The following is a 23,261-nucleotide window of genomic DNA, read 5'->3' as shown; positions in this document are numbered from 1 at the left end:
ACGAGTGGGTCAGCGAATTGAGGGCTTCAAGGCAGCCCTTCATTCCTTCATCTGCCGAGTTTGAGAGTGGTGCCTCGTCCCGCGTCTCGTTGCTCTGCGACTCCATCTTTGGTCGAGGTCACACGTGCTTCATGATCTGTGGCCAGGCTGTGCGTCACGTCCATCTCCTCTCCTCCGGTTATTATATCTTTAAATGAGTACAAAACAAGTTTTTAGAAAACTGGTAGGAGAAGACTTTTATACATCTTAATTCCGTCCTCAACCCTACGTAGGTGGGGGATATGTTCATCGATCACAGTCAGAAGTCATCACTTATGGAGTATGTAGGAGGGCATTTCTACTGAATTCGTAAACCTATTCGGCGTTCATTCGTGACGTACGTGGGGGGGAAGTCGAGCCAGGTACTGACAATCTTACATTTCCCTTCGGGGTCGGCTAAATCTTGCAGGCAGGGGGGTTATCATCATGAGAGGGGGGGACAGAGGTGAAACATGTTTTACTTGGGGAACGATAGTTAACCAAGGTCATCAATTATACTTCGGGGATAGCTGATATGGAGCTGGGGTCAATCGGGAGAAGCGGGGACGCTTTGGACATTCGCACTTAAGTGCAGAGGGGTGGGGCAATCTGGGCATTGGGGATTGCATTAACGAACTGAAAAACAGAAAACCATTGACGTTATAGTCCCCCTATAAAAAGGCCAGATTAGGGGACATCAGTCGTCTGACCTGTCCTTTCTTTCATTACCAACTCGGGTTCTATCGTTTTGCAGAAAGGAGAGGTAGTAATATGGCAAGTTACAATCGTTTTAGTTCCTATCAATTTTTTCCGAACACCTTTGTGTTCGAAGAGACCCAATTAGGTTCGTGCCGGTGGGGCACAACATGCTTGCACAAGGGAGGAGGGAACAGGGGGACCCTCAGAGAGAGAGAGAGTCGCCCGCACTCTAAACGAACCATTTGGTATACGTATGACGTGGAGAGGGAGAGAGAGAGAGAGAGAGAGGGAGAGAGAGAGAGAGGGAGAGAGAGAGAGAGAAACATGTACAATAATGGTCCATTCAGTGCGCACACAACACAGAACAGCAGGGGTTAAGTAATACGGAAGCACAGGCAGAGGGATGACGTAGATCCATACATCACGTACACACAAACTCAGACGGGGGAGACAGTACATGCATTATATACAAAAATCCAAGACAAAACATATAACAGTTATTGGCCAAAATTATCTTTTCCTGTATGCTGTGCATCCTTAGCATCCTAAGCTCTTTTTACCTTTTTCTTCTCTTTTATTCGTCGGCTGCCTTCACTGGTGGCTTTGATTGTACACACTTACGCCTTTGGCAATTGGTCAAGAACTAACCTGATCGGGCTAAGGTGTTTCCAGCCTGAGGCAACAGTGGGTGTCAGTTGGGAGAACAATGGGGTAGCTTTGAGTTTCATGTCTATGAAGGTGCGACGAAGGATGTAGTAGATTTTAAATGTAAACCTCACCTCAAAATATTCCTTAAACTTTCCCTATTTAGTTAATTGTAGGATGCTCATTCATTAGTGCACGTCATTTTAGTTGTACTATTCGGGGTGTCAAGCGAAGTTATATTTTGTGGTTTCCCCTTCAGGCTGTCCTCCCAAGCACTAAGTTCAGGGACAAAAAATAGTCATGGTCTGCTTGTTGCGGTTAGGTACCATAATCAATCCCTCTTTCCCGTCTCTTCGTCCGCTAGATCACCATTTTCGTACATTAATCGACATTCCGATGTGACCTGCAGAGAGAGGGAAAAAGAAGGGGGCAGGGGCTACATTGATAGACACATTAGCGCGCATAAACCCAGAAAAGCTTTTACTTACTGCATACTCGGCCTATCTCCACGGGATGCAGTCCCTGCCAACTGGGCGTTCAAGCCCAGGTGGGCCGTTAGTGTGACTTTTCTTATAGAGGTAGCATATAAAGTATAGGCTAAATACCAGGATCTTTAGCTGTTGCTTTTGGCTGTACAAAAAGGGAAAAATACACAACTAAAACTTGGACCCTTCATATCTGCAATATCTCTATATATTATACCTTTTAACCCTTAACTCATCGAGCGGAGTCATTTCACCTGTATTTTAGTTATATCGGAAATAGTGATCATTTATTCGAAACTTATCAATCTACGCGTGACAACTATGTTTGCTTTTTCCAAAAATCTTTAATAAGAATGTCGGTGCACAAATACGGGCCTACAACCCCGTGGGCCGGCCACGGAGCAGGCTGGAACTGTACATGTGGGGACACTTATTAGTGGAAAACCTAATAGAGTCGGTGGTCGTTAATTTCATAATAAAAAGTGCGACAAGTGCAATATAATCATATCGAACCTTCAGTGTGAGCGAGTATCATAAGTGTTGAAATTCGAACTTTCAATAATCATGATGCGTCAAAACTTTACAACAATTCATTGTCCGACTGTTCAATCGGTACCCATCTCATGTCAATTCATTGTCCTTCATTGTCCGAACACATAATCAGTACCCATCCCATATCAATTCATTGTCTGAACTGACAGTATACATCCTACATCAATCCATTGTCCGAACATATAATCAGTACACATCCTATATCAATCCATATGTTTAAAAACTACATACATATCCCATGACACCAAGGCTGAGCAATCGGGGTACAACAAGGAGTTGAAAGTTTCATTTGTACCGGCGCCATTTTGGGTGCAACCAGGCAGATCCAGGCATAGTCTAAATCTCCACCAACTCGTGGTTGGCCCAGAGCCTCTTTCGGTAGTCCAAAAGTTCCGTTAAAGGGCAAAAGAAAGGATCGGTGGTCTGAACCATCAGTCAGAGGGGGAGGGAGGCAACAATTTTCCTACCGGGTCATACTGGGTTTTCACCGGAACTGATCCGAACTGTAGTCTGCAGGATTCTAGTCCTTCAAACTGAGGCTGGCGCCAGCATGGGAGCGCCGACGTCTCGCGGCTACATTTTCATTGTTCCGTGGGCAATCATGGCAGTCATTCCCCATCGGGGGTGTCTGCGGGGGTCGGGGACTCCCGCGGCTCCTATAGAATCTGCAAGGTCGAGGAGAACTTTTATGATGGTGGGACTCGTTTCTTAATCAACAAGCAGCCGGGCCATCTCTTCACCCCGGGCCCACTCCAGCAGGATCGTCCGCCATTTTACGAGTGGGCGAACCCATGTCGGGTGAGTGGAGCGTTGGGGGTGCCGCTGGGGGCCTCCACCTGGGGAGGCGGGAGAGGCTCGTTCGCGCCGCCTCTCCCTCCCAGCGCACCCCACGCCGTTTTCCTCGGCGCTAATGTACATGATGGCCGGACCAGGTGATGAGAGAGTGGGGGGGTCGGAGGCATAGGCAAAACATCCCCCCCAGGTTGTCGCAGCCATTATTGAAGAAGGGGCGCCCAGTACGTTTCGGGCTGGGCCTCCGGTTGATGGCGGCCGGACGCTCTTCGCCACAGCCCCAGGAACGGGTCCCTTGGTTCATCCTGGGGACAGACCTTGGCGCGTGGTGCCGCCTCCGGGCTATTCGCGTAGTGGTCTCTCCACCCCCAGGCCTCTTATGGAAGCCGGACCAGGCGATTAAGAGGGGGGGGTCGGAGGCATGCGCAAGACATTCCCCCCCGTGTTGTCGTAGCCATTATTATTGAAGAAAGAAAGAGGGGGGGGGTCGGAGGCATGAGCAAGACATCCCCCCCAGTGTTGTCGCAGTCATTATTGAAGAAGTGGGGACGGCCGGACCCCGTCGGCCTCGGCTCTTCTTCGGGACCACCTTACTCGATGACCTCCGGCCGACGGCTGGCAGCAGGACCCGCCCTACACGTGTTGAAGATCTCGTCTTCCGGATGGGCGTAGCCGCGAACCTGTTGCACTTCGGGAGTTTTTCAGAATGGGGGTAGGTATCTGTTGACTTGTATCTATCTCATGTTACCGTTATTGGGGCGTGGCGGGCATGTTTGGAGCAGTGAGAGGTGGCGAAGCCTAATTGCCTCGTGGCCGTCGTGATGTCAAGCTTGGCTTCTCTCACCATTTTCATGTTTCTTATTACGGGCTTATTCCTAACGTTTCTCATTTCTAGCGAAATCATGTATTTTACCGTGAGCTATTTCTAACGTTTTCTTATTTGTAGCGAAAATCAAAAACTCATCAGTGGCCTACTGACTTTACTTGATTCTTTTTGTTTCCCCTAACGATTTTTATATATATTTTTTTTATCTGCTAGCACGATACAGCGGCTAATCCGAATTTTTTTTATATTTGTCCTTTTATTAGGTTGTCCTCCGGGCTGAGCCGGATGACCTACCTCCAATAAATGGTCCGGGTGGAACTAGTTTACCAATCAGTGGGGAGTAGATAGGCATGAAAGATTACAACGGGGGACAAAAGGTCCACATTACCTACCCTTCACTTTTTGCAAAGACTAGACGGAATATTTCTATTCCACGTTATTTGCAAACAGAGAATACCTCCAAAGAGAACCAATTCCAAACAATCAATGTTCGGACAAACAATCAATCAATGAGGAATGAAATAGGCACGACGGGTTACAACGGGGGCAAAAGCCTGCGTTACCTACCCTTCACTATCTGCAAAGGGAGAGAGAATATTCCTATTCTTCCCCGTTTGTAGGCAGAGAAGATCCTTAAGAGAACCAACTTCGAACAATTCAATGCTTGATCAAACAATCAATCAATGGGGAGAAAAACAGGCATGACGGATTACAATAGGGGACAAATGTCTGCATTACCTATCCTTTACTATCTGCAAAGAGAGAAAAACGTTCCTATTCATCACTGTTTGCAAATAGAAAATATCTCAAAGAGAATCAATACTTCAATTACAATCAAGGCTAAATGAACCAATCAATGAACAATACCAGTATTTAAATACCGATTTGCAATATAAACAATCAATCAATCAATCAGATGGATAAAGCCATCCTACCAATCGGACGTAAAGACGTCGTTCTTAACCTTACCCGGGACGGACCGTGTGGGTAATTCTTCGCCTTCCTTTTTCCAGCGCCCGATCATTCTCTTTCTCCATGTTTTTACCGCAGCATTCCTGTGGGATTCCAGTCAGGACAGTAGGTCACTTGAGAGAGGTCCGTTCGGAATCGGTGAAGTTCATTCAATCGGCAGCCGGACGAGGGCCCTCTCAAGGTAGGTATACTCCAATCGTTTAGATGTTCACCCCATCGTCTGGACCTCTCTTACCGGACCTTATGTCGCTGATGGACCCCGCGTTGGGACGCCAATTGTGGAAAAGTCAGCCCATAACGCTCCTGATGCCCAGGCTGCTGGCGCAAGACGCCTCTTAGTTCCCATCTTGAATAATTACCAAATAAAGAGACGGGCGCTGGAAACAGGAGAACAAGAACAGAGTTTTATTTCTCATGAGGAGAGCCTGTCATTTCGGACACTCGCATAGTGTCTTCAGGAGGTGCTCTAACTAGACTCTCTGAGGCCTGGTCTTTTATACACTGGTTTAAGACATGTGAACGCTCTTTATTACAATAAAGACATTGTGAAGTATGAAGATGACATTCCCTTCACCCCCCCAGTTCCGGCTCATTCCAACACGTGGCTACAGTAGAGGCCCTTACCCCCCATACAATAGGAGGGGGCTATCACGCAGCTGAGTGTTCTGCCGATTCCTTTGGAATGTGTGCGCCTGATCGAATCCCAGGGGGTGGGAAGGTCATGATCAATAGTAGCTCCTTTGAAGAGGGGCGAGTGCATACAGTAGTGGGCAATAAACTGTATCCTTAGGCTAAGGGATGACCAGCGGTCCGTGCAAACAATCGGGCTCAGAGGAAGAGGTCATCAAAGGAGAGATATTCATGAAAGGAAGGATCGGTGTGGACAATCGAGCGTAGAGGAAGGGTTTATCAAAAGAGGGGTATTCATGGAAGGAAAGAAGGTGTTGGTCAGGCGTGGGGTGTGATTCCCAGTGACAGAGTCATGCAGAAGGAGAAGGGTTCATGACTTGTGCATGTGAGAGTGGGGGCGGTCGGGGTGCATGGGGGATGTTTTGCAGGGTCAGAGAAGGGCGCTGATGATCGATCGCGAACAGGGAGACCATGGCACCTAAAATGGCTGTTGTATATATGTGCGCATGGGTCTATGCTGACGGGATAACACAGTCAGTGTTTTGCAATATCCGTTCTGCTTACGACAAGAGGTACAGTGACCACAAATGAACGCCGCTTATGTGTATATACATTGCCAATTTCAACACGGATAGTACAGTTCACCTCAAAGATGGCCGTGCATATTTCTCCATTTATTTTCACTTTTATCTAGCACCACCATTGACATACAGGCATATAATGTGCATTCTAGACTTTCAGCCGCCTGTTAAACGATGCTGTGTATAATTGATTATAATAGAGATATTACAGTACATTTTGCTGACAAAAAACACTCATTAAGCACCCGACATCACTTTCGTCCGCGATCACTTTAGCAGCGCCCCTTTGATGTTCTCCTTCAAAGAACATCAAACATTAAACAACATGTGTCACTTTCGCCCGCAATCACTTTAGCAGCGTCCCTTTGATGTTCTCGGTTAAAGAACATCAAACATCAAAGAACATGTTGTTGTGTTAATGCTTTGCTACGCCCGTTTGACTTACAATGTGCTTTCTCTTTCCACAAACTCGATGTTTGTGTTCCTTAATTTTGAGATGCTTTTAGTATTACTGTCACACACACATCCACAACCACACACACAACCACACACACACAACCATACACAAACACACAACCACACCGAACCACCCAACCACACACACACAATCACACACACAACCACACACAACCACCCAATCACACAACCACACACACAACCACACACACAGCCACACACACACAACCACACACAACCACACACACAACCACACACACACACAATCACACCCACAACCACACATACACACAACCACACCAAACCACACAACCACACACAACCACACACACCACACATACAACCACACACACCACACATACAACCACACACACAACCACACACACAACCACAATCACACACACAACCACATGCACAACCCCACAACCACATGCACAACCACACACACACCACACACACACAATCACACCCAGCCCCCAACCACACACAGCCACACACACACAACCACACACACCCACACACACAACCACACACAACCACAACCACACACACAACCACACACAACCACACCCAACCACACACACAACCTTCCACAACCACACACACACAACCACACACACACATAACTACACACACAACCAGACACACACAACCACAGCCACAACCACACATACACACAATCACACCCAACCACACACACAACCGCACACACAACCACACACACAACCACGCACACAGCCACAACAACACACACACAACCACACACACACAACCGCACACACACACACAACCACACACAAACCACACACAACCACAACCACACACACAACCACAACCACACACACAACCACAAACACAACTACAACCACACATACAACCACACACACAACCACACAGACACACACAACCACACAGACACACACCCACACACAGCCACACAGACACACAACCACACACATATAACTACACACACATAACCACACACACCCAACCACACACACAAACAACCACACACACAACCACACACAAGCATACACACACAACCACACACAACCACTCACACACAACCACACACAATACAACCACACACACAACCACACACACACAACCACACACAACCACACATACAAACACACACACACAACCCTACAGAACCACACACACAACCACACACACACCCACACACACAACCACACACACACAACCACACACACCCACACACACACAACCACACACAACCACACACACAATCACACACACACACAAAACCACACACAACCACATACACACAACCACACACACACAATCACACACACAACCACACACACAATCCCACACAACCACACACACAACCCCACACAACCACACACAAACCACAACCACACACACCCACAACCACACACAACCACACATACACACAACCACACAAACAACCACAACCACACACACCAACACACACAACCACACACATAACCACAGGCACAACACACACAACCACAACTACACACCCACAACCACAATCACACACACAACCGCACACACAACCACACACACAAGTGCACACACAACCACAAGTGCACACACACACACACAACAACACACAACCAACACACACAACCACCACCCTCAACCACACACACACAACCACACACACAACCACACACACACACAACCACACACACACACAACCACACACAACCACACATACAACCACACACACAGCCACACACACAACCACACAATACAACCCCACACACAACCACACACAACCACACACACACAACCACACACATACACAACCGCACATACATGCACAACCACACACACACACAACCACAGGTACACACAGAACCACACACAACCACACACACAACCACACACAGACAACCACACACACACGACACACAACCATACACAAACACAACCACACACACACACACACAGCCACACACAACCACAACCACACATACAACCACACACACAACCACACACACACACACAAAACCACACACACACAACCACACACGCAACCACACACACAGCCACACCATCAGTGCACACTTTCAACAGGCACAGAAACCATCAGTCATCGGTGCACGCTTCCACCAGGCAAATACCACCAGACGTCAGTGCACGCTTTTACCAGGCACACACACATCACCAGCCGTCAGTGCACGCTTTCACCAGGTACACACACACACACCATCAGCCGTCAGTGCATGCTTTCACCAGACACACCCACACCACCAGGTGTCAGTGCACGCTTTCACCAGGCACACACACCACCAGCCATCAGTGCACAATTTCTACAGGCACACACACCACCAGCGGTCAATCATTAAAGCATCCACAATTAACTATTGTAGCAATCGAAGTATGGCACACTTTACTTTTAAACATATTCATCTAAAGCGCAAGCATGCCACCATTGCTACAAAAATAAATACACATTTTTTTGGCCTACAATTTATAGACTTTTGTTGCAATTGGTGTTGAAATATTTAGCAATTCCAATAGCTCAAACTTAATTAATGGAGGCCTATTGCATTGCAAATGCTTGTTGTTATTCCCTTTTGTCTAAACTTACTGATGACTTTGTTTACTGGCTGATTTTTGAGCAGTTAGGTGAGATACCAGACTTGAACTTTCCTGATTTATGCTCCATACCCCTTGCTTTACCTTTGGACTTTGCACCTAGTGGACTTTAGCTTGATTCCCCTTTACCCATGCTTTAAGAATCATTGACAGCCAACGTCTTGATTTGTTGGTAGTAGAGACTAAATTGTAGGATTGTAAGAAAACCATCCTCTTATGGATTCTGTTATTTAGATTTAGATTACCTTAACTAAACATGTGACTTTGTGTTTCAAATTGTTAGATATGTAACTGAACCTCTTAAATTCCAACTTATATGCATTGATTTGGGATCTTTAATACAATAACTAAAATATTCTAAAGTTGTCTGAGTCTTATTGTGTCTGATGTTATTTCACAAGCACTGTGCTAAATGTTAAATGCATAACAGTGATAGTCATAGATTATTTTCAGAACATAAGGGGGCATATTAGCAGAGGCTCATGAAAATGATCACTGTTTTTGCAGCAGGAAACTGCCGCTAAAGCGGCGATAATGGGCTTGATAATATGCGCTATAGAATTCCAATAGAAGCCCAGGTTAGATGTCCTCCACATCTAACCTGGGCTTCTATTGGAATTCTATAGCGCATATTATTAAGTCCATTATCGCCGCTTTAGCGGCAGTTTCCTGCCGCTAAAACGGCGATAATTTTAAAGAGCTTCTTGCTAATATGGCCCAAGGTTCTTTTGCTCTTGTTCTGTGTAGCCACAGCAAAGCTCTTAGTGTGTATGTTTTTCTTCTTCAGTAGGTTCGGTATACCTATTGTGAGATTTTATATTTATAGCATGGTCTTAAGAGTGATTTACCTAAACCGGATTACCAATTTGCGAGTCGGCTACCAATTAGTTGTCCTCATTGGGTAGCTGACAGTTGGACATCCTGACTTCTCCCCCTCGCTATGACAGATAAAAGGTCCACGGGAGGACCATCGCTCTGAGGTGAGATATTGAGTTAGAGTAAAAATCATACTCCAACTCCATGGGCCCAGTAGGAGAGTTGAGGTTAAGATCATGGGAGGAAAAAGCCTCCCGCTCTCACAGTGGTGTAGATCAATTCAGTTGTGGCTAGTCATTCTTTCCTATGCTGTCACATTCGAGGCAGAAATGGTTGCTGGAATCAGTTCATGGCAAGACAACAATACAAATGATAACTAAAGGCAGACGGAGCTTGATCCAGAAGATAGTGTGCCAATCTGTCACATGAACAGGGCTCTCTCTCTCTCTGGAGTTTTACTGCTGCTGCAATAACCATGCTACTGATATCGACTGTACATTTCTAGACTATGCAAATAGAAATCATTAGTAATGTGTTTCATAAATGTCCACTTTTTCATTAAATACAAAACAAAAGTACGTGTTTCATGTCTAGGATATTTTAACATCTTTATTCGTTTAAAGCTTCTAGTACAAGTAAAAAATCTACAAATGTCTCTTTTAGCTTCTTGTGTCACAGTACAGTTCCGTAAAGCTGTAGAACATATTTTCTGTATCTGCTGCTAGAATTAAATGGTTGTGAAGTAAAGCAGTTTTAGTCAGAACACCATGATAGCTCTCATGTGTATACCTGGAGACCACATTAAGAAATTTCCCTTGCACACTCTTTTTGACTTGCCCTTACTCTAACATTGAGTGCTTATCTAATACTATTGCTGTGGTCCAGCAGTGAAAACGTAAATACTAACATATTCTGCTTTTAGTAACTATTTGTTTCTGTAAGTAATGGTGCTACTGTGTTCTATAATTTTGTTTTTTGTCTTTGGAATATCATTTTTTACTACGTTCATTCGAATCTTTTGGCACCCAATGTCATTCACATTTAACATCCCAGTGACTGACAAATCAATGCTCAAACATTGAATGTACTTATTGTGCTTCTATTACCATTTATTCTGAATTTCTATTTCACCATACATTGTTAGATTACCAGTGTACTGTAAAAATAAGCATTTATATTCAACGCTCAAGCGCCACCTACCGTTCACATTGACTGTCATTTAATGCCTAAGAAAAGAAGCCATTTTGAGGGGGCTAAGAAGGACATAGACAATTGTGTGCACCCACATTATTTATAAAGAAGATTTTCATTGTTCTCTTACACATGCAACCTTTATACTTTCAAACCAATGAGAATGTGAACCCAAAATTCCTGAATAACCTGGGGCATAAATTGCCCCCAAAGCTCTGCTCCTGCTACATAATTCAACAAACAACTTCAACATGACAACATAATTCACTGTGTGGAGTGCTTGTTCTGAACTCTGGAAACCGTATTTCCTGTTTCTAGGACCCCTATTTGTTAACTTGGGCAAATGAGTTATGATTGCTAGCCTATTATAGCCTTGATTCAGAGTTTGGCAGAATCCCAGGGCTTTTTATCACACCAGATAAGTAACAATACTGTGGGTATATTATTTATTGAGTGTGAAAAATAGCACCTAATAATGGGTTTTTGGCGCATGACATGCAGATTTTGGGGCTTACAGTACTAAAGGCTGATTGGTAGGGTAAATAGTGTATACTTTTCTCCTTGTAAATTCCAGCAAGTTGGACCAGTAAAAATTTAGCAAAGGCTGAGATATTTAACTCATCTGGTACAGGATGTGGTAAATATTACACTAGTCAGAATTTTGATACTTGCGCAAACAGAGGTTTATGCAAGGGTCAGAAAATTCCTTCTAACTCATAACGAGGGCCTAAGTAATCAAGTCTGCTTCCAGTCGGGGGAGGAGCCTAGCTCGCGACCGAGATGGCCGCCTAGCCTCTCGGCTCCGCTGATCCTAGCGCTTTTCCCAGTTATCCTGTGCTGTATCCTGTCTTACAACCCGGCGATTGGAATGAGGGCGCGATCCTGATAGTGGCGGTGTGTTCCCCTGCACGTTTCGTCCAGTATCGGGGATGAACTGGCCCGCTACATTCTCGGCCCTGGGCTGCTGTGAGACCGGGTCTTTGTCCGTGGAATCGGCCGGGCGCGGCCGCGGCAGAAGCGGCCATCACGGGGGAGGAGAAGTCGCTCGGAGGGTGAACGGCTGCCGCGCAGTGCTCCTAGTCGCGGCGCCTCGTTCCGCCTCGTGATTCTACACGCCTAGATACTTTGTGCCTGTTTTTACACTTTGTATCTTTCTCCAGCCTGGAAGTGGACGGATTGGTTTCTTTGTTGCCCCGGCCCGTACCGGACGCCATTTTGTGCGTCGCATTGAGCGCCCGGCAGTGGGATCCTCGGCGCTCACTTAGAGGTCCGGATGCTTGTCGGCAGCGGATGAACCTATGCTGCGGTGTCAGCGGTCGCCTACATGTCTCTGGCCCAGTGTTCTCTGGCTAGTGGTCCGCGGAGTGATCTGGGAATGGCGAGTAATAATGGCGACTGTCTCCATGAGCTGCCACACATCCATGAGCCTGGGATAGAAGACGCTGCCGTGTTCTCCCTTCCTGGGACAACGCTCGGGACCGGTGCTGTTCTGTGTGCGCTGGAGGTAATTAAAACTGCCTTGCTTGTCGCCGCCCGAGATTTGGAGTGCCGGCTCGATGCTATTTCTTCTGTGAGCCATGGCTGCCTCCGAACGCTGTACACTGCGCCACACCCTGCACCGGTCCACCTTGATCTCCTTACCGAGGTTCCTATTAAGATGCTGCCTGTTCTCGGTTCTGATTCTGCTGAGGTGCTGCCCTCGATGGGTCCGAGGAGGCCTGGAGTTCGTGGTTTCTTGCGCAGGCTGGTATGTCGTCCACGGGCGCCATGTTTTCCATCTCCTTTGTCTTCTGGTGGCGTGACTTTTCGATCCTGTCTGGGACTGTGGCGGATGCCCTGGCCGGCTCTCTCCGACAGACTGATGCGCTGCTTTCCTCATGTAGGCTTCACTTTTGGACATGCACCGGCGACTTGCGAAGGCTTTTGCGGACTACCCTCCGTTCTGTGTTGGCCGTCCAGGGGGCCTCTCTCCTTCGCGGCACAGGCCGTATTGTTGGACTCCATCTACCTATTTGATCGCAGGGGGCAAGGTTGAAGTAGTATGCTTGGGTCGCTATTCCTTCCGTTGCTGGGACTGTGTTGGGTGAGCGGAACATAGACTACATTGACTGTTGGTCGCATATCGGATGTGGTGGCCGGGAGCGGGCGGCCTGGACTATATTTGTTGATTATTATCCTGTTTCGCTAATCCTTATTGCCTATGTTGTGTCTTTCTCTCCTCCTCCACTTTAGTACGTCTTGTACTTTTTCCCTTCTTTGGGGCAGTGTCGGGGCGACAGGCACGCTGTTTATGGGTTGGCCGTAACCATTACAGGGGGGCAGGGTGGTGGGTGTGGGGGGGGTTTGTTATTTTAGTTTATTTTGTTCTATGGTCTGTATTGCTCTTTTCTGGATTTGGGAGGGTTCTTTCCTCTTTGTAGGGCTGGCTGTCCCTAGGTTTTGCACCTTCTTTTCTTTTCGGGCGTCTTCTTTGGCCCCTGTCTTTTCCTCCTTTGGGGTGGGACTTCTGGGGTGATTTTTGGGAATGCAATTTATTGTACTATGGCCTGATGTTCGGTGTCACCGTCTTGGTTGTCTTCATCATTTAGTTGCTACGGTCGTTGCCCGCCTCAGTTTGCTATTGGGGTGTTCCCCTTGTCTCTTATGATTCTACTTGTGGTGCTATGTTCCTGTGGTGGCAGCCCCTACTCCTCTTCACTTTAAAATGAAAACCTCATATCCTTTGTTGCGGTCCCCACAGCCGTGTCTGCTGTGCCCTACTGTATATTGGTACCGAATGGTACTCATTTCTTCTGTTGCTTTTTATTTCAGTGTTTTGCGGCCGGCCATGATGGTTGTGGGCCTGCGCTTGTATCCTTTTGTCTCTCCAAATAAAGGTTTTCGAAAAAAAAAAAAAAATAAAAAAAAAAAAAAAAGTCTGCTTCCAGTCATTCTAGAGACCTTGGGACACATTTACTAACTGCTCATGCACTTTGTAACGCAAACTCAGTGCAAAGTATTAGTAAATTTGCCCCCATATGTTCCTTAGTATACAAATCTTCATCAACAGCTGGTCTTTCAACATTGAGTCCCTATTTTAAGATTGAGTTATTGGGTCCTTATTCACCAGGACATGTAACTGCCTGGTGTGACATACTGAGATGTTCTTCCTGCTAGTAGGGGCATATTTAATAACTTTATTAAATTCCACTGTTTTGTGTCACAAAAGTCAAGCAAACCAGCACAAAATGTTTTTTTAATTTACTTTCTTTGCAAGCTTGGAATTGTTCAAGTAACACACAGTAGCACAAAGCACTGCTTTGAGTTACTTAGCGTCCAGGGGCCATTACATGGGTATTCCCATGCAACCACTCATGCTTTTTGAGACAAAACCCTATCTACCAAAAATGTGAGATAGGGGTTTGTGTCACAAAGTAAAGCCATTTAAAAGCAGGTATTAAAAGGAGAATTTTCTAAATTTCTGCTATCTTTTCTGAATTTATATGTGTGCTGCACTATAAAGCACGTGCACAAAGAAGTAAAAGTTTTAAAAGTTGTCTGTGCATAGTATTTTGTACTGGAAGGGAAGATTTTCATACAAAACCTATTCTAGACTCACACACACACCCTTGAACTATGGCGCAAAGGTGTGTGCGTGGCGCTTGGCTGCAAAAATCAGTGTCGATGCTAGGGAGAGAGAAGGAGAGTGCCGTATCTCTGTAGATATGATTCTCTCCTGTCACACAATGCTGCGCAGCATTAGTGGCTGCTGCGCTGCATTGGGTGTGAGTTCAGTAAATCTGCCCAACTTTGTTCTTCTGAGCAGGGAAGAAATCATGAATTCCTGCTATGGGCCTGCACGGTGCCTGGTTGGTGAAATTACTTAGTCTACAACTACTTGTTTTTTCTAGTAATTGTCCCCTGCACCATGGAATTACGATTTATATTACTCAGAATGGGGAATAACATACAAAAACAATATTACTGGGTCAAAAAAAGCATACAGATTCCCCATTTTATGCTAAATGATGGGCTATCTTCCACTCCCATTTACTGCCAGCTTTGAGCAGCTTATAGAAGAAAGTGGGGAATTCTTAGAATGGTATCAAGGGGACGAGCGGCTGGTGGCAGGCAGAGTGGGGACTTCCATGCTTCCCCCAGATTGTATAACATTACCACGAATGCCTTAACAATGCATGCCTTTGCCACACATTGCCTTTCCACACATATGTACATTACCAAGATAAGTATATATAAGCTAAGTGAAACCCGTATGTATATATATATATATATATATATATATATATATATATATATATATATATATCATCAAGACATCACGTGCTACATCTGCAACGTAATCCAGGCCACACCAGCAATACTTGAGAGATTCTTTTATTAAAAGATTAAAAGGCATATATATATATGCAAATATATATTTATTACTTTTTTAATTGGGGGAACGCCCACATTTTTAAACATTATTATAAATATAAATATTTTATTTTTGAGGGGAATCCCCTAAATCCCTTATTTTTGTCACCTTCCAACCAAATCCCTTACCCACCCAAAAACCCTAAAAACGCCTCAAACATCCAATTCCCTTGCCCACCCCAAAACTATAAAAACACCCTTACCACCTGATCCCCTAACCCACCACTAAACCCTAAAAATATTCTTACCTATTCCCTTATCCACCCCTAAACCATAAAAACACAGTTATCACCCAATTTCCTTACTCACCTCATAACCCTAAAAACACCCATACCACCCAAACCCCTTATCCACCCCTAAACCCAAACAGCACCCTTACCATCCAATTTTCTTAGCCAACTCTAAAAAAATCCTTACCAGCCAATAATCCTAAAAACAACTCTACCAGTCCCTTCATCTCCCATAAACCCTAAAACCACCCTTATCACCCAATTCTATTACCCACCCCATAACCCTAAAAACACTCCTATCCAGCTTTAAACCCTAAAAACACCACCCTTGCCGCCCAATTCCCTTACCGGCCCCAAAACCCTGAAAACATCCTTGCCACCCAATTCCATTATCCACCCCTAAACCCTAAAACACCTTTGCCACCCTATTGCTTTACCCACCTCTAAACCCTAAAAACACCCTTACCACCCAATCCCGTTACCCACCCCTAAACCCTAAAAATACTCTTACCCTAATCCCAATAAAAAAATATATATATATATATATATGCTGGTTTCAGCACTTGCAGTTCACTTGTAAAATCTAAAAATAAATACCTGCTTCGAGAAGAAGAACACAAGCGTCCGTTTCTCTGCTGTTTGCGGTATGCAATTCAGGAGATCTTGACTCGATATATATATATATATATATATATATACATGTATATTAACCAGTGGCAGTTGCCATTGGGTAGTTATAGTGAGGTCAGCAGTTCCATAGGAAAAGAAATGTTTGTTTTGATAGTTACTTTGGCTGCGTTTGACGAATCGCCACGAAACTTTCCAAAAGGTGCTACTTTTTTACTTTTTGTGCATGGAAAGTTACAGGGTGAACCGTCAAGCGATGGCCAATAAAAAGGGGGGCCCATACGCAAAATCCCCAGGCATTTTAGATAGACTTCTTTATACGAGGCTACAGCAAAAAATGCTCAACGAAATTGCACCAAATTTGGCAGGAAGCTAGATATTAGTTCACAGATTGTGCTTTTTGGGATTTGGTGTAAATCCTTTCAGTGTTTTTTTTGAGAAATTAAGGTTAAAAAATAATTGTATATCAGGATGGTTGGGTCTGTGAAAGGCTCAAGAGACTCTCATGGGGTACCAGTTTAAAAATATAGAGCATTCTGATTGCCCCAGGGAGCTTTATTTTGTTTGGGCCATCAGCACTCATATTGGCTGCCAGCAACATTAGATCAATGTTTCCGGGAACCATCATAGGTCTCTGGTACTTGGTTCCCTGTCCTGAAGTAAAAAATAAAAAACTAATATATAGGGGACAGGGTAGGGATATCATGACCCTCTAGGGGCCATGTGGGGGACCCAGACAAATCCCTCCGGGCCAAAAACGAAAAGAAATTGGCCAAAATTGCATCAATCCTGCAAAACTCCCGCAGGATTGAAAAAACTCAAAACAAAATGGCAGCCGGGCTGCATTCATTATTTTTAGGCCCTAAGGCAGTATTCAATAAGGGGAGGGGGCTGCCCCCTCCTCAAACCATGAAAGGCCCCTGGGAGCCCATCTATGGGGCTTACATTTGCATATATGCGTAGTGGGGCCAATGTGCCCCCCTCTACCTGAGCTTCCAGAGGCCCCATTGACTCCATCCCCAGGGGACGATTTCAATAAAGAAGGGGAGGGAGGTCCATATGGCCACTCCTCCCCAAGCCAACAGAGGGCCCGGGCGCCCCCCTCGAGGCCAACATTTCTAAAAATTGGAGGCGGCCACATGGCCTCCACAAGCCTCTATAGCCCCAGGGAGCCCACCTTCAGGCTGAAATTATTCAAAATGGGAACAAGGCCCCCCCTCCCTGAGACATTATTGGCCCCGGAGATCCCATCCTCTGGTGCAGGCTCCCATGCTATGTCCCGGGGAGCCCAACCCAAGACAAAGCAGTTTCCCTGCCTGCACCAGCACAGGCAGGGAAAACTGTGTTTGTTCCCTGTTGGCTTGAGCATTTCTAAATCTCCTGCCTAGTGAGAGGAAACACAAAGTCAGCTCCTAGCCGGCAGCAGCTTGAAAAATGCTCCTGCTGGCTGGGAGCAAACTTTTGATCAGTTTTCCTACTCTCACTGATGCGAGCAGGGAAACAGATCAAAATATTGCTCCCACCAGGAGGGAGCAGCATTAGTAGCTGCTCCCTCCGGGTAAGAGCAATGCTGGCTCCTGCTGCATGCAGGAGTTGGCAGGGGCTGTGGGGGCTTTGAGGATGCCCCACTGCCCCTGAGTATATGGTGGGTGCCCTGGGTGGTCACCAGGGCACCCACCTTTGACAGTGCTTGCCCAGTAGGATGGGGTCCCCAGAGCCGGAAAAAGCTTGAGGGGGGATGGCGGACCACTCCACTTTAATTTAAGTAATTGCACTGATGGGTGGGGTCCCCAGGTCTTAACTAGGCATGAAAGTGGAGCCATGCACCCCATCTCCTTTAATTAAAAAAAAATGGGCCTTGGTGATGGGTTGGCTTAACAAGGCTCTTAAAAAGGGGGCGGCGTGGCTACCCCCACCCCTTCCATTTAAAAAAGGCCCTGGGGGATGGGGTCCTCACGGACTAGGAATGTTTGGTGTGGCCTCCTCCCCTTAAAATAAACTGCTCTGGGTATGGGATCCCCAGGGCCTAACAAGACTCGGGGAGGGGGCAGCATGGCCCCCTCCCCTTTAATTTAAAAAATAGAGTCATGGCGGATGGGATTGCCTAACAAAAAAAGTCCCTGGGGGATGGGGTCACAGGGACTAATTAGGTTCAGGAGGGTGGCCTCTTGGACCCTCTCCCCTTTAAAAAACATATGGTTCTGGAGCCACCCCCCTGCCACACACGGCTGAAGTCCTGCACGGCGGAGGGGTTTGGCTTTATGTATGGTAAAAAAAATTACTTTATGTTTAAAACCCTATAAATTCACTGAAAAAATACCAAAGTAATGATATAGTAGGTGAATACATCAGTCACAACATTAACTTTTTGAACTAAAATAAATCCACAGAAATCACCAGTTCTAGGTAGCAGAGCTAACTATACGTTGCAACCCCGCCATGCACTCCTTGTGACTTCACATATTACAGCACTTATGACATGTTCTATGACATCAATAAATATATACACATACACTTACCCTGTGTATACCGTGGAAAAGGCATATGTGTGATAAAAACATGCATGGTAAAGGCAATGTGTGGTAAAGGCATTGCGTGGTAATGGATGCATTGTAAAGACATTACATTGTAATGCCTACGTGGTAAAGGCTGTTTTACTTTCCCACATGCCACAAGCGGGAATTGGGGAGAAAGTGGTCAGAGCTTGTGCCTTTACCCCCTTGGAGTATCCATCAAGTAAAATCGGGCTCTGGATTACCGGGTGCAGAACACTGATTAAGCAGATCACTTTGTGGCTTCTAATAAGGACCTTAGTCTTCTTGATTTCCCGAGTATCTTTATAAGATACTCGGGAAGATATGGGGCAGATTTATAAAGAAACACACAGCATAGCAATTAAAGATACTGTGCCATGTTGCATTAGGAGTTGAGAGCCGCCGAGACCCAAACTTTTTAAATATGGCCTGCCGCTGCTATATTCTCCTAAAAAAAAAAAAAAGAAGAAATTCACCAGTTCTAGTTAGCAGAGCTAAGTAAAATGTCTGACTGGGTCCAGGAATGCGTTAAGGTGGAAGTTGAAAAAAGTTTGGACCTGGGAGTTATTAAGAGATCTCGTAGTCCTTGGTCTAGTCCTATGGTTCTACTACCTGCACAAGCCCCCTTTAAGCCCGGCTAGCTCCTCACACACAGGTATGTGCATGATGTCTGGCATAGGTGTTTTACTGGAAAGATAACCTTCCAATACAGATTTGTATGCGGAGACAATTTTCTTTTCTCTCACACTTGATGTGTACTGTACGGTGCAGGACACATGCAATGTTTGAAATGTTGGTATAAATTAGAACATTTCTCTGACTTTGCACCTGTCTCAAGGAGGTGTTGTTTGTTGATGACCATATTTGTAGATTTGGCTTTGAATCAAAAACCATGAATGGGAGCATTGGAGAAGCCAAGTGCCATCCATGGAATGCCCCCTTAATGCAATGAAGCACAAAGCAGGACAAAGTGTTATTTGCTCTAGAAAAAGTTTTATGCTGGAAAGTAAATACCATATCAAGACCTGCAACACTTTGTATCATTTTGCATGACTTTGCAGTGGCATCAGTCACTGATGAAGGAATGGTACGGCCAGAAAGCTATTCTGGCTGGTATTCAAGAAGGACAGGGAGGTATCGGTGCTAAAGCCTATTTGCCCAAGGGCTTTTGAGGAACAAAGATGTGGATTATACAGAGTAGTTCAGAAAGTATCCGTTGTAAGCTACTTGGTGGACACAGGTTTTACAAGGGAACACAAAAGGGTGTTTTATGTGAACAGGCTGAATCCTTACCTCCGGAGAGGCTACACAGTAAATGTCATGGCTATGGCAGAGAAATTTGAGGAAGACAGTGAGCCTCTTCCTGACATGCTGCATAGTGATATGAAGGATGGCACTGTGGCTGGGGTTCAGTTAGCATTTGAGTTCACATCTGAGCAGCAGAAAGTGTGTAGAGAGCTGTTGGGATAAATTGCCATCCTCTTCTTGCTGACTTCATGGTTGACACCTGTATGTGTGCATGATGTAACTAGGGGTGATAGTCTGCTGTTGAAGGCAGAATGTCTGAGAAGTTCCAGGCATGCATTATGGCGGAAGTTGAAAAAATGTTGGACCTGGGAGTCATTGAAAACCGATTCCCATCCAATCTCTACTGTGGATGGGCTTGTTAATTGGATAGGTGCTGCAAAGTATGTGAGCACTTTTGATCAGACCAGTGGTTACTGGCAGATCGCTTTGGCACCAAATGCTAAGGAGAAGACCCCATTTTCTATGCCAGAGTGGTTGGTTCAGTTTAAGGTGCTGTCCTTTGGGTTGAAGAATGATCTTGTGGCTAACATCCAGTTGTGCACTCTAGTCACTCCCATGGCCTATGATGTGGGACAAGAAGCTTCAGAGTGTTTCCTGCTGTGACTGACAGCTTTGATGAAGGAACAAATTACACTTTAAAAGAAGTATAACCCCAACATAAAACTTAAAAAACTCAGACCCAAAATCACACTTAATGGCTTGAAATGGACTAAAAGAAAGGGAGTTTGAGATGCCAAAATGTGCTAGCAATGAGATCAGCTGAGTGAGAAGGGGAAACTCTGCATGGTTTCTGCATGAGACCATGACTAGAGCCCAAGGCCTGCTGGTCTCCCTGCTGGGTAAGGGCACATCACCAAGGGAAACCATGGCCACCTGCTCTGCGGCCTGGAACACCAGTGCCTGCCTGCTTGCAAAGACTAGTATGTCCTTTGAGGAAGAGAAGAGCATTGGAGGGAGTGAGGTTCAGTGATGAGACCTACCGAGAGGGCTCCATAAGCAAGGTGGGAGGGAACAAATTTGCACTGATCGGGTCATTGCCATGTGCAGTGTCAGCTCAGTGACCCCCATATGCCAAGAGAGGGCTTCTGTGTACCATACCTTGTACTGAGCGCCGTAAGGGATTTAGCAAGCCCATACCGCTATGTTGCGTTGAAGTTACTGATGCGAGAGAGCTGAGACTCGTATCTGCCAAGATGGAGGTGATTGCAAGGGAGGAGTCTGTGCTCGATTTGTAAAGTACCTCAGCAACCCCCAGGAGGGGCTGCCATTACCAACTGTGCCAAGATGTTAGCCCATTGTCAGAAGAAAGACTGAGACTGCGTTTGGTCGGTCGTGCATGACCAGCAAGAGAACTGCCTCTGACTTGCCCCCGGGGACTGTAGAGGATGCTGCTGACAATGTAACCCCCCCACAACCCCTGCTGGGCTCCAGTTGGGAGTTGAAGGACTGGAATCCTCTCTGCCCATCTCCTTCCTCGCCCCAGGAAGATTAACTTAACCATGTATTTGCGAGCTGGGAGCTGCTCATTTGAGAAAGCCAGCGGCGCTCATCAGGAGCGGGCCTGCACCTGTCGAGTGCTACCGCATGTGCCACAAGCAGCCTGACTTCTCTGAGCAGCATCAGAACTCATGTGTGCCTGTGCGCAAAACACTTGTTGCTGCAACACTGAATGCTTCTGTGCTGCATGAGCGTGTAAGACTTGAATTGGGCCTGTTGGGCCCCAGGAGACTCGCTGCTGATGGTGCTATGGCACCATAGACATTTTTGAGTAGTTTTCAAAGAGTTAAAGAGGAACTCTTTTGTACATCTTACTAGGGAGCATCTCCTGGATGCAGCCACTAGTAAATGGGGAATAACATTGACCACGTTACAAGGAAGAGGGTCGAACAGGGATTTGCCTGACTCCCCTAGAGCCAGTCCTCAAGGGGATTACGTTGCTGCTTATGAGTATCATTATTCCTTTGAATCTGTAGAGTTAGAAATAAAAGACTTCTCTTTCTGATAAAAACAAGTATTTGACTGGACACTGATTTATTGTCACTACTGTGTGCACTTTGAGTGAACCGTTGTGTTCACTAACCTGTATCTACACTGCCCCTCCCTGCTAGGTCCCCCTCTCCTCAGGGAGCCTTTGACTGTTTGTCCTCAGCTGTCACTGCGAGCCAAAATCAGAAGTGGTACTTGGCCAGTTGATCAGGGTCCATAGTAGGTTGGGCCGCGGTACATCAGGTGTAAAAGGCCTCATCCACCACGGTTGGGCCCAGTAGCCCCTGTGTGACCTGTGGCACCCGAAAGTGGCTCTGATATCGCATAATATTGTATTTTAAAATGTAGCTTTCCATTTAAGAGGCTCATGGCTTATAGATGAACTTTAAGAATAAGCAAAGAACGGTACACCCTGGAGTTTTTTGGGGTTCACAGCTGAATTAACAGCAGAATTTCAGCATGCAGAATCTTTTTTGGATCGTATGTGCTTGTCTGGGACACACACTTTTGCACACAGGAGCGGCCCGTGCAGGTAAGACTGGTGAGGCAATTGAGCAGGGGGATGAGGGGCATTCGAGAGACGACCACAAGGGAAAATTAAATATTTATTTAATTTTCCCTCTTGGTCTGTCGAGTACCCCTCCCCCAACTGGCCTGCCGCTCTTACCTGTATGGGCCGCTCCTGTTCACACAGGGTACATTTTCTGTTCCACCCAAATAATGAAGCAGATTTATGTTTATATTCACAAGTCTTCAAGCCAAAAACATTATAAAAACATGATAAAGATGCTTGATGCACACATAGGTCATGTCGCTTAAGACTATTGCATGTGGTATGACACTATTATTTTCACTATCTTTTCCAGTCGTCCTCCACTTAATTCAGATCGGTCACACTGTATGCT

Source organism: Lissotriton helveticus, chromosome 2_2, assembly GCF_964261635.1.
Source record: "Lissotriton helveticus chromosome 2_2, aLisHel1.1, whole genome shotgun sequence".
NCBI lineage: Eukaryota > Metazoa > Chordata > Amphibia > Caudata > Salamandridae > Lissotriton > Lissotriton helveticus.
This window is presented reverse-complemented; position numbering follows the sequence as displayed.